The following is a 12,372-nucleotide window of genomic DNA, read 5'->3' as shown; positions in this document are numbered from 1 at the left end:
GACAAGATCAAGAAACATTTGAAGGAAATTTATATAAAGATATCGAGCAAAATAGGAAACCATTTTGTAGATACAGAAGATGTGATAGGAGTAAAGACATATAAATCAATAAACTGTGTGTAGATTATGAAATTTATTCTCAAACACAACAGACTATAGTTATATTTACAAAATCTTATGGAAAGCAGTTTGGCTCCACAAAGATGTTGATAAATTTTACTAGTGACATCCAAGTAGCCTTAGATACTGAAATTAAGTTAACTCATAACTAAGCAAACTTCATCCAAACAAAGCACAGGGAGGAGAAAGAATCAGTAATAATGACCTGAAAACACTTCAGGTTGAACTTATAGTACCAATATATCCATTATTTAATAAATTTGTAAGTATGAGGAGAGAAAAAAGGTAGGAATTCAATAATTTATGTAATGTTGCTTATCATAACAATATAATAACAGATATGAATAAAAAAAATCATGCTGCAATGCAATTTATATAGATTTAACTTCAGAAGCTGACAGGGTCATACACAAAACAATGATTACTAAATTAAAACAACTAGGTACTGATGTACTCTTGACAAGATCATAGGAAGTTATCATAGGAAGTTACTAGGCTATTGGCCCTGAGGCCCTCACAAGCCTAGCCAATAATTTAGCCCATGTTCCAACAAGTCAGCACCCTAAGCCACTGTCCAGCAGATACACAGGTGGAATCCCAAGGGTTAATGAGGCACTCTGCTTGATGTGGAGAGAGAGTCTATTCCACAAAAGGAGGAGTCTCTGGGACACAAATCTGTCCTGCCAAAAAGTCCTATTGTTGTCACAGACCAGGTTGAGATTGTGCATGTAGGTTAATCCAGTGGAGCCAAGCTTGCGAATATGCAACAGTCCCATCAGACCGGGGTCTGAGAATGCATTATGTGCCAGATAGAGGTTACCTCTGAGGACTCTGTAGGAGACTGAGTAGAAGGACAGGGCCTTTAGCCTGTCTGTGTAGGGTAGATGTTTGAGGTCCTGGATTCTTGTGGTGCGGAACCTCTGTGGTGTCTCCAGCTGCTTCATGTGCTTTGTGAGGTACATGCCAAAAGGGGGCATTGTACTCAATAATTCGTCTTATAAGGGAAGACTACAGGGATGTTATGACCACCTTGTCCCTGGATGAGATACCCTTACTAATGAGGTGGGACATGTAGAAAGCTTTCCATACAATGGAGGCAATATGGTGGTCAAAAGTCAATTTGCTATCAACCTGGGTGCCCAAGTCCCTCATGACTGTTTGCATGCTTAGGACCTTATTATCAATGTGATAATTTATGGGGTCATCACTCTCCCCAAAGGTGATGGTGATGCATTTTTTGGCATTCAGTTTGAGGCCATGTTTCTGGCACCAGTCATTTGTTTGGGTGAGACCCTCTTGGAGGATGTCCACATCATTAGGGGAATTGATGATGGCACCCAGCTTGCGGTCATCTGAAAACTTGGTCAGCCATATCCCACTGGTTTTGGTCTGCACCTCAGAAAAGTATATCCCAAACAGCAGAGGCCCTAAGACAGATCTCTGGGGTACACCACTTGTTATGGGTCTACTGCTTGATATGGCTTCTCCTATTTTGATAAGGTGGGTTCTGTCAGTAAGCCAGGTTGCTACCCATCTGGTAATATATAGATTGATGCCTAATTGTGAGAGTTTATTATACCTGAGCGGGGAATAGTATTAAAGACTTTGACCATGTCAAGGTAGGCAGTGTGCACCATCTTCCCCTTGTCCATGGCCTTGGTGACTGTCTCAAAGAAGTTGACCAAATTTAACAGGCATGACCTCCCTTGACAAAAACAAACAGTGTAGGATCGAGTGTCTGGAGGTTACCAATGTCCATGTTAATGAGGTCCATAATAATCTGCTCCATGGCCTTGCAGATCAAGCTAGTTCAGCTGATGGGTCTATAATTTCCTGGATCGGAGGATGCTCCTCCTTTGTACAAAGGGATGACAGTGGCTGTCCTTCACTCAGCTGGGATGAAGCCAGTACTCAGGGTTTGGTTAAATAGGCTGCCTTGAGTTCATGTAGGATGCAGCCTGGGATGTTATTGGGTGCCATGGAGGCTGTATTTTTTGATGACTTGCTCCCTAGAGATAAAGGAAGGGGGGAGCAGGTACTGGGGATGTCTTGTTTTACTGATGGGGGGACTGAGGGGTGAAGTTTTTACTGAATCTGTCTGCCAGTAGGTTGGCTATATCTACAGTGTTTGTATATATGGTGTCTTTGACCACCAGTTCTGAACAGATCTGGGTGCTTCCTTGAGGTTGCAGATATAATTGAAGAAGGCCTTATGATTGTCTTTAGTAGATGTGGCCAGTTTGGACTTGAAGTTTGCTTTGGAAGATTTCATTAGTGCTCTTATTTGGTTGTTCAGGCTAAGGAGAGATTGCTTCCAATTTGACATTTGCTCCTTCTTGGTCCTGGGCATCAATTTGTTGCTTTTATTATAGAGTTTATTTATTGCAGATGTCCACCAGACAGGTTTAATCTACCTTTAGGAGGAGGATTTCATCTTGTTGGGTATTTCTGATTCCATGCAGCTATATAAATGCTCATATAGTACTTTGGTGTAGGTTTGGACATATGTGTCAGTTCCTGTGAAGGGGAGGGGGCTGTGAAGCTGTTTATACCTTCTGTCAGGTGGTTGTAATCAGCTTTGGGGAAGTTTTTTGCTTGACCCTAGCTGGGGGGGGGGGGGGGGGGTTGGTGGAGGTGGTGACTTCGAAAGTGAACGCTTTGTGGTCTGATCTTACCAGGGATGATGACACTGTAAGGATGCTCCAGTGGTTTCTCATGTTGATTAATACCAGGTCCAAGATACTTTCACCTCTTGTGGGTTGTGTCGACCAACTGGTCCAAGGCATTTGCATTGACAAAATCAATGAATCTCTGGACATTTGTGTTTTGGCATGAGTATTTCTTCCAATCTATGGTTGGATAGCTAAAGTTGCCCAGGATCAGGGTAAAGGGTTGTATCTTGATAGATTCAAAGAGGTCCAGATAGGTGGAGTGGGTATCTTGAGGTAAAGTTGGAGACCTACAGCTAGCTATGATTTGACTAGGGGTCTTGTCAGTTGTTAACTGCACCTGGAATGTTTCCTGTGTGTCATACTGTTTAACCAGTCTGTAGGTGTGTATGTCTTTTATATATATTGCAACTCCACCTCCCTTTGCTTTGCTGCCCACGGTATGGGGTCTGAACGTATGATAGGATAAGTAATCTGGTATGGCTGGGGTGCTTTCCACAACTTTGAACCAGGTTTCATTGACTGCACAAATGTCAGCATTTTCCAGGGTTAAGAATGCTTGCAATGAGTGCAGTTTCATATTTAGACTCCTAGTATTTAGCAGCATGACCTTTAATTTACGTTTTGATGAAATTTTCATGTTGGTAGTTTTGACCTCATGGCATTGCCTAAAAATGGCAGAATGGGGGAGGCAAAAGCTTTTCCCAAGAGCCTGAAGCCCAAGGGAGACAAATGCAGGCCATCTCTGGCAAAGCATCGTGGTTTGTCAATCGTCATCTCAGGCTGTCAGGTGCTGGATCCCCATGGAATGACTCCAGAAACTAAGCCAGTTGTTAAAGTCAATCATTTTCTGTTTGTATCGAGGCATCATTCTGGGTGATGGTAGAATGCTGCTTAAGGCTAAGAACATACCTCCCTGGGACACATATTCAGTGAGGTCTATCATGTCTCTCTTCATATAGTCCAGGGAGGTGTGTCTCAAGTCATTCACACCAACATGGATTATGACAGTCATAACAGTACCTGTTGAGAGACTTGAGTGTAAGGGTGATATGGTGGATTCTAGCACCCGACTAACTGTGACTTTCTCCTTATCCAGCCTGGTGAGGGGCACATCTGTGTGTCTCACAATGGAGTCACCTATAACAAATATGTTGGGTTTATGTTTAGGCCTTAGTGGCTGTGAGACACAGGTGTGTGGACTATGTGTGGTGTGTAGTGTGATGGGAAGTGCAGGTCACGTGTTTTTGCCTCAGAGGTCTCTTTTGTTTAGGTAAGTTTGTGTTGAGGACCTCTGCATATGTGAGTGGTGTTATGTAGGTGTGGATGAAGTTTGAGGCGTATTGTTTGTGTTGACAACCTTCTCAGTTACAGATATACTGGCTTGTGGGGGAGAGAGCAATGACACAAGTTGATTGATGCAGTTGCTTATCTCAAAAATTGTGTTCCTAGCTGGTAGTAGTAGAGTGTTGTCTGTGTGCATGAGACAGTTGCTACATTGTCTCAGGAGGGCCATATCAACCAGACTGGCAGGAGAAAATGTAGGAAATTGTCCATCTATATTTGTCAGAAACTGAGGGAGATAGGCCAAAATGAGCTAAGAGGGTAAAGGGAGGAAGGTCTAAGATTAGTACAACTAGGTGATCACACAAGTGCTACTAAGGGAAAATTTGTAGCTGGAATACCTCAAAAAGGGTTAAAAAACATGTAGTTAAAGCTCTGGATGCAGCAAACCTGTATCTGGTTTATGCTACTCAATTTACGGCTAAGAACACAAGCACAGATTAACCACTTACAGTCAAAAGAAAAGAACTCACAGTATGAAAAAATACAGTTAAACAGTAATGAAATGCAATAAAATGCAGTTAAACAGTAATGAATTGCAGGAGATAGCAATGAAATATAGTTAATCAGTAGATTGCTTTAAAACAGTAGCTCACAATCACAATAGCAAAAAAAGACAGCTCAAATAAATCAGCAATTCAGTAGAATACTGTCATCAATTTAATAAGGATACTGACAAGCAGTAATAAGTATGGCAAATTAAATGCAGTTGAACTTCTAAGCACAAGCAGCAAAATGAAGTTGAAGTAGGAAGAGGCACAGTTTTTTTTTTTTTTTTTCAGTAGAAAGTGAGGAGGCAGAAGATAATTCAAGGTTGAGAAGCTAAAGGGGTGGGCCTTAACTTATCTCACTGTACACAGTAGAATGAGTTGCTGTAATGGGCCTGGGGGGATGTCCAATATCAAATTTAAGCCAGAAGTGGGCAACTCAAAGCCACCAACCTTTAATACCACAACAGCAACTGGGCGGGTGGGTGAGATACAAGTTCAGAACACAGGTAAGGATTGAATTCACTAAGTCTAAAAAAACACTTGAACAATTTAAGCAGATATGTAGCAAGTGATTTTCGTAAAACAGAAGTGCAGAAAACAGTTGAAAATAAGCACTTATCTTTTTCCAAACTCACAGAAGAGCAATGGCAAAAGGCATATCTCACTGCAGCTTTAGCAAAGAAGTACAAACTTGGCTAAACACTGGCTATTTAAGGCAAAGAAACAGAAATCAGCCAAAATTATCCAATCAAAAAACACAGACTTGCAGTAATGCCTCTAGCCAGAGGAGACCAGTCCGAATTATCTGGCCCACGAAGAAACACCTGGCCTTTCTAGACAAAAGATTTCTCTACAAGCTCCAAATGTCACAAACAGTACTAGATATTCATCTCTATGCTAGTGATTTTCAAGTAAAGCAACAAGTAAAAAGAACAAACAAAAAGGAGACAAAGTTTAGAACACAGGTAAGGACTGAATTCACTAAGTCTAAAAAACAGTTGCACAATGGATAGCTGCATGGCTTGCAAAGAGGACATGGCAAGTATCATACAGCAACTGAACAGGTAAAATCCTTGGTTACAGTCAGAGTGTCCCACAGGGCTCTGTCCTAGACTCTTACTTGTTTAGATTGTATCTTTCAGACCTAACTTTTTCATCTGAGGTATTCTACAGTCTATATGCCTACAACCTAAAATTGATTAAACTGATTACATGTGTTAAAGATAAGGCAGGTCTACACAATAACTTGAATAAATTGACTATTTGGGCAGAGAAGAACAAAGTGCTGATAAATACATCAAAAACTAAGCATATGAGACTTGGGAGACATAAACTGAAAGGTGAATATTTAATGCAGCACACAGTAATTGAAACTGTAGACTTATTTAAGGACCTGGGTATATGGGCAGATCCAGCTATGAGGTTTTCTAATCATATCAATCAATTGGTAAATGATAGTTATAGAACTATAGGTTGTATACAAACATTTATAATGTCTGAGAAATCAAAAAATGATGAAGTCATTGTTAGTTACATTAGACCCCAAATATGACTATGGAATAACAATAAGGAAACCCTATAAGAAAACAAGCATGAGTAAACTTGAAAGAGTACAGTGGAACTATACCAAGGGCATCCATGGATGTGAAAATTTAAGTTATTATGAAAGACTAAAATATCTGAACTTGTACAGTGTCTCTTACAGGTCTTATTTGGGTGTATAAGGTATTCAGAGACAGCTACCATCGGGAATGTTTGGGGTTATCAAAAAGTACTAGAGAATCATCAGACAACCTATGTAGAAGATAGGAAAAAGGGGAATAATTTAAGTATGGCATGGATTGACTATAAAAAAGCATTTGATAGCATCCCACATTCATGGATAAAAGACTGCTTAAAAATGTATAAGATACACCCTACACTAATTGACTACATTACAGTGACCATGAAACAGGGCAGACTACTTTTTTCAATTAAGCCATGCTAAAGGACAAATTATTATTCCAGGGATAAAAATTCAAAGGGGAATATTTCAGGGTGACTCTCTGTCACCATTGCTATTCTGCCCTGTCATTAACCCATTAAGCTGTTTACTTAACAGCTTAGGCCATGGCTACAATTTGGCTCCTAGAAAACAGCAAGGTGTGAAGACTTCATATCTTCTCTTTGTCGATTATTTAAAACTGTATAGCTCATCAGATGAGGAACTGAAAGTACAGCTGCAGCTTATCAAAACTTTTTCAAATGATATTAGAATGCCATTTGGTATTAATAAGTGTGCAAAAGCAACCCTTAAAGCAGGAAAACTGCAGTACCAGGAAAATATCAGTTTAGGACAAGAATGTGATATAAAAGAACTTGAGCAAGAGGAAGTGTATAAATATTTGGGAATTGATGAAAGGATTAACAATAAAACATGAACAAATGTGAATGAAACTTAGTAAGGAATACTTTAGAAGACTTTAATTCTGAATACAGTGTTGATATCTTGGAACAAAATCAAAGCTATAAACCAATTTGTTCTTCCTGTCCTAACTTACAGTTTTGAAGTGGTTGACTGGCCCCAAAACGTGTTGGATAGATTAGAAAGGAAAACAAGAAGGATGCTTCCTGCTCACCAAATGATTTATAAAAATCAGTGCATACCAAAATTATATATTCCCCGTTCCGAAGGAGGTATGGACCTCCTTGAAATTGATTACATACATAGATCTGCAATTGTGGGCTCCACACATATCTGCTGACCTCAGAAGACCTAAATGTAGTGAAAGTTTAAAAAAATGAGGAGTATAAATCTAAGATGACTTCTCTGCTTAATTTTGCAAAAGTATATTGGCGTCAAGCATGAATGGGGGAATTTAAGCCATTGGATAGCATTTAGTGCTAGGCAGTGATGTGAGTTGTAAGAGGAGTTCAAAATGACTCAAGCTATTTTGTGGTATGTTTGTTGATGTTTGAGCAAGGTAGTGGACTGAATATTAGTTAGAATTGGAGCAGCATATAGAAGGGAGGGGAGTGGCAAGACTGCTGCGGGGATTGTGCAGACATTATGGTATTGAAGTGGCTGAAAAACACTGGAAACATGAGCCATAAAGCATCATAGAAAATTATGAAGTTTATATCACATGGGATCACCCATTACTGACAGTTCAAAAGATAGATGCTAGAAAACTGGATATAGTGGTCCAAGAAAAGAAGACAAAAGTAGCATTGATCATTGCGTACAGAGAGGCACAAAGTCATAAAGTATCAGGATCTGCAGTCCGAAATGAGAGCAATGTGGAAGAAAAATACCCAGACAGTTCCAATAGTAGTAGGAGCAATGGGTCTTATAAAAAATAATCTAAAATTGTATTTAGATATGTTACCATTCCATGTAACATGCGTGAATGGGCGTACCTTTGTTGAAGGTTGTGCGTCAGAGCTGGCAACTCGGCACGTAAAAATCTACTGCCAATCATTAGCAGATTGGAGTTCCGCTGTGGTGACCCCTAACCGGGAAAAGCTGAAAGACACAACAACAACAACAACCAATCCATGTAACCCTGTACGAATTGCACAAGAAGTCATTACTGCACTGCAGGTGCTGCAAAAAGCACTTTTGGCTGACATCAAAGACTGAAACAATACTAATTTCATGAACTTTAATCATTGTACTTTGACATAGGAATAGAGTCCATTCCAGTCATAGTATTAGAAACCCAAAATATTTGGAAAAATAAAAAATGATTCAATAGGAATGATAAGTGTACTAATTGGTTCTTTGACAGAGTAGCTGATGCATGGAGTATACTACCAAATTACATTAAAGGATGTACTAGTTCAGATATTTTTAAGAACAGCCTGGACACTTATTATAGGAACAAGTGTTTTAGCATATTGGCGAGCTAGAAGGGCATTAATGCCCATGCTTGAAATATTTGTATGTATTTATATTATATGATATATAGCAATGCATGTGAAATATAATGCTTGTAAATGTGAACTTGTCAATATATTTTGATTACTTTTATATAAATATAAATTTGCCTGTGTCACGAGTCATAATTCAAAAAAGGTGTTAAAAAATTGGAAACATGCACTAAAAACCTGTCTTTAAGGGATAGGAGGAATAGAACAAGCCCAGAGTTATACAGAACCGTAAGTTTACTTTCCTTGTTGTGGAAAAATAATGGAAAATGTTATATTGGAGAAAGTATTGTCAGAAATGGAAAGGGTAGGACTTGAAATCAAATATCAGCATGCGTATTTTGAAAATTGATCTATTACCACCTGTAACATGGTGTTCTATGACAATTTATTAACAGCTATGAATGAAAAATTGTGCCATGATATAATTTATATAGATTTAACTTCAGCATTTTATAGGGTCATACATAGAGCACTGATCAATAAATTAGAATGACTAGGTATTGATGTACTCCTGATAGGATGGATAACTGCATAGGCTACAAATAGGGCAATGCAAGTATCATACAGCATTTGGACAAGTGAAATTTCAGGTTCCAGTCAGGGTGTCCCACAGGGCTCTGTCCTAGGCCCGCAGTTGACTAGATTGTATCTTCCAGATTTATCTTTTTCATCTGAGGTGTTCTACAGTCTGTATCCAGATGACATGAAAAATGGGTAAATTGATTACATGTTACAGATAGAACCTGTCTGCAAAAGAACTTGTCTAAATTGATCATTAGGGCACAGGAGAATAATATATTGATAAATACTTAAAAAACTAAGCATATGCGATTTGAAAGACATAAATTGGAAAATTAATATTTAATACAGCACACGGTGGTTGAAACTGTTGATTCATTTAAGGACAATTTGTTAGTTGGATAATGGGTATATCCAGCTTTGAGTTTTTCCAATCATATCAACCAATTTGCTAATGACAGCTATAGAACTAAAGGTTGTATAAAAAGATTTGTATGAGTCTAGGAAATCAGACATGATGAAATCATTGTTTGTTAGTTATATTAGATCCACACTTCAGTATGGAATAACAATATGGAAACATTAAAGAAAACAAGTAAGTGCAAACTGGAAAGAGTACAGAGGAAATATACCAAGGGCATCAGTGGATATGAAAATGTAAGTTATCATGAAAGACTGCAAAATCTGAACTTGTACAGTGTCTCATACAGATATTTAAGAAGAGGCCTTATTTGGGCATATAGAGCATTTAGAGACAACTAACTACTTCTGGGTATATTTGGGGTTATCAAAAAGTAGTAGAGAATCATTAGACAATCTATGCAGAAGATTCTATAGGAATGAGAAGTGTATTAATTGGTTCTCTGAGATAACAGCTGATGCATGGATTAGACTACCAAATTATATTAAAGCACACACTAGATCTGATCAATTTAAGAACAGCCAGGACATTTATTTTTAGGACAGTTGTTTTGGTATATTGGTAGGCTAGATGGTCATTATTACACATGCCTGAAATATTCATATGTATGTATGTATGTATGTATGTATGTATGTATGCCTTCTATGTCCAAGTAGGTCAGAGAAAGTCCCTGTAGCTAACATGCATAAAGCCATGTATACCTTAGCATTCACTGGGATAGATACTCTATGACCCCCACAGGGGTACAGATGAGGCTGACACATTCCTTTGTAAGATGGTATCCCTGTTAATGTGGTATTGATGCATGATGTTATATGTGGATACAACTGTGTGCATGCTACCTATAATGATTTAATGCCGCATGCATCATCTTCTTCTTGTAACTCATACTACGCAATAAAACTTAATTTAGTACATACTCTGTACACCAAAAGAATTTTAATTAGTTCTTCCTACATTTGTTTGATTACAAAGGGTACAGTTAAGTCTAGCACGTCTGTTGTTTGAGTACATTTAGCATTCCATTTTCCATCTATCCCTACTTTGGCCCTGAGCCTTCCTCACCTGTTCCATACCCTCCTGAATGAATCCACTGATTCCTTTTCTTCTTCCTATTCTGCTAGTCCATTATGAGATTCCCCAACACTGTCTGTGAAAAAGCACATTCACAAGTCCAGGGAGTATTTGGCACCTACAATCATCTACCTCTGCCTGCTAAACCACCGTCTGTCCTTGTTCAGAATGACCCCTTCACACATCACTGGCATGGTTTTTTGCACCATTATCATGTCTCCATCTTATCCTGTATCTAGTGAGAAGAGCTCCAGCTCCTTTAGTTTGTAGTCATATAATTTCTCCTCAAGCGATCACAACTTTCAAGTGGCCTTCCCGTGGACTTCTTCAAGAAGCATGCTATTCCTCTGTTTGTGCGACCACCCAAACTGCCCACAGTACATAAAATATGGCCAGATGATGAACAGGTAAAGTGACAGTATTATTTATTTATTTTCCCCTGAAAACTATAACCTGAAGTTACACCTTTGTGTCTGGCTTTCTACGGCTGCTTCCCTGTCTTTCTCTGCAGTTAGTCATCCTGCTTAGGTATGATGAACATCTCAAGATCACCTTCTTGTTTCTCTGTTGCCAGTTCCTGAAGTCCAACTTGACCACATCTGCTGATACTCTTCTCTCAGCTTCTGCAACCCTTTTATATAACTGGGTCAGATTTCACTGATGACTTTGTAATTGCTGTATTGATGTTTCTTGTTGTTTTCTATGAAAGCAACCAACATTCCAATCCATCAGTATTATCCCATGATTTTACTGTCACAGTTGTTACAGGCCTAACAACTGTTACAGATGGCAGTAAAGCAGCTGGAGAAAAAAAAATGTTTCAGAAATCTGGATTTGCAAATTGAAATCATCTTCCTTAGGAATTCAAAAACATGCCAACATATTTTGTATTCAGGAAAAAAAGCGAATCAGACAAAATAAAGATACATATAAATGCACATGCTTTAAAATGATAGTTAGAGCTCCTGCTGCCCTGTCCTACTATACACAGATATAGTCAACTTTGTTGCACATCTTCATTTTGCTGTATTTTGTTGTATTGTATTATTATTATTTATTTTATTCCATTTTTATCATTTGTCAATTGGGTAAGTGAGTTGTTCCAAGGACTTTTTCAAATGTACTGAGAGAGGACTCTTTTCTAGGCATTGCAAATGATAGAGCACATACATTATGCAATTTCAGCAACATAACAAATAACAGCAGATATTTTATAGAAAAAGCATACAATAGCATGATACAATACATAAATCATATAATAACAGTGATGTAATAAAAGGCATTAGATATTTGAGGTAATTCAATAAACCCTACATGGATTGCGTCTCTGTGTAGGAATAGTGTTGCGGCCCGAACACAGACTATGGCTTCTGAATGATCCAGGAAACAGGGCTGAGGGTGTGCACAAGCATGTGGACACAGTGCAGAAACAGAGGTGTTCACAGAATGCAAATCATCTCATCTGCTGGTGGAAACCATGGAAATAAAGTAATTTTGCAATCCACCAAGCATAAAGGCATCTGTATAGGTGCCGTGTCTGCAGGAAAAATGTATGAGGTTACAAACCATGTACTGGACTATAAAATTGAAACAGGGGCTGTAACAGCCCAAATAAAAGGCTGTATATGTGACAGTAGCCATGCAAATAGCCAAATCTATGGCCATTGAGATGAAAAATTAATGCAATATATAAAAAATTAATCTTTTTTTTAATACATATGCCACATTTAAGTGGCATATGGCGATGTGCAAACATGCTATTTTGCAAAAAAAAAAAAAATAATAAAATGTGTAAAATATGAAATATAAAGGTATGCAAAGT

The sequence above is a fragment of the Protopterus annectens genome, chromosome 16.part0 (assembly GCF_019279795.1).
Source record: "Protopterus annectens isolate FY-2018-M chromosome 16.part0, PAN1.0, whole genome shotgun sequence".
Taxonomy (NCBI): domain Eukaryota; kingdom Metazoa; phylum Chordata; order Ceratodontiformes; family Protopteridae; genus Protopterus; species Protopterus annectens.
The sequence above is the reverse complement of the archived record's forward strand: the minus strand, read 5'-3'. Positions refer to the sequence as shown.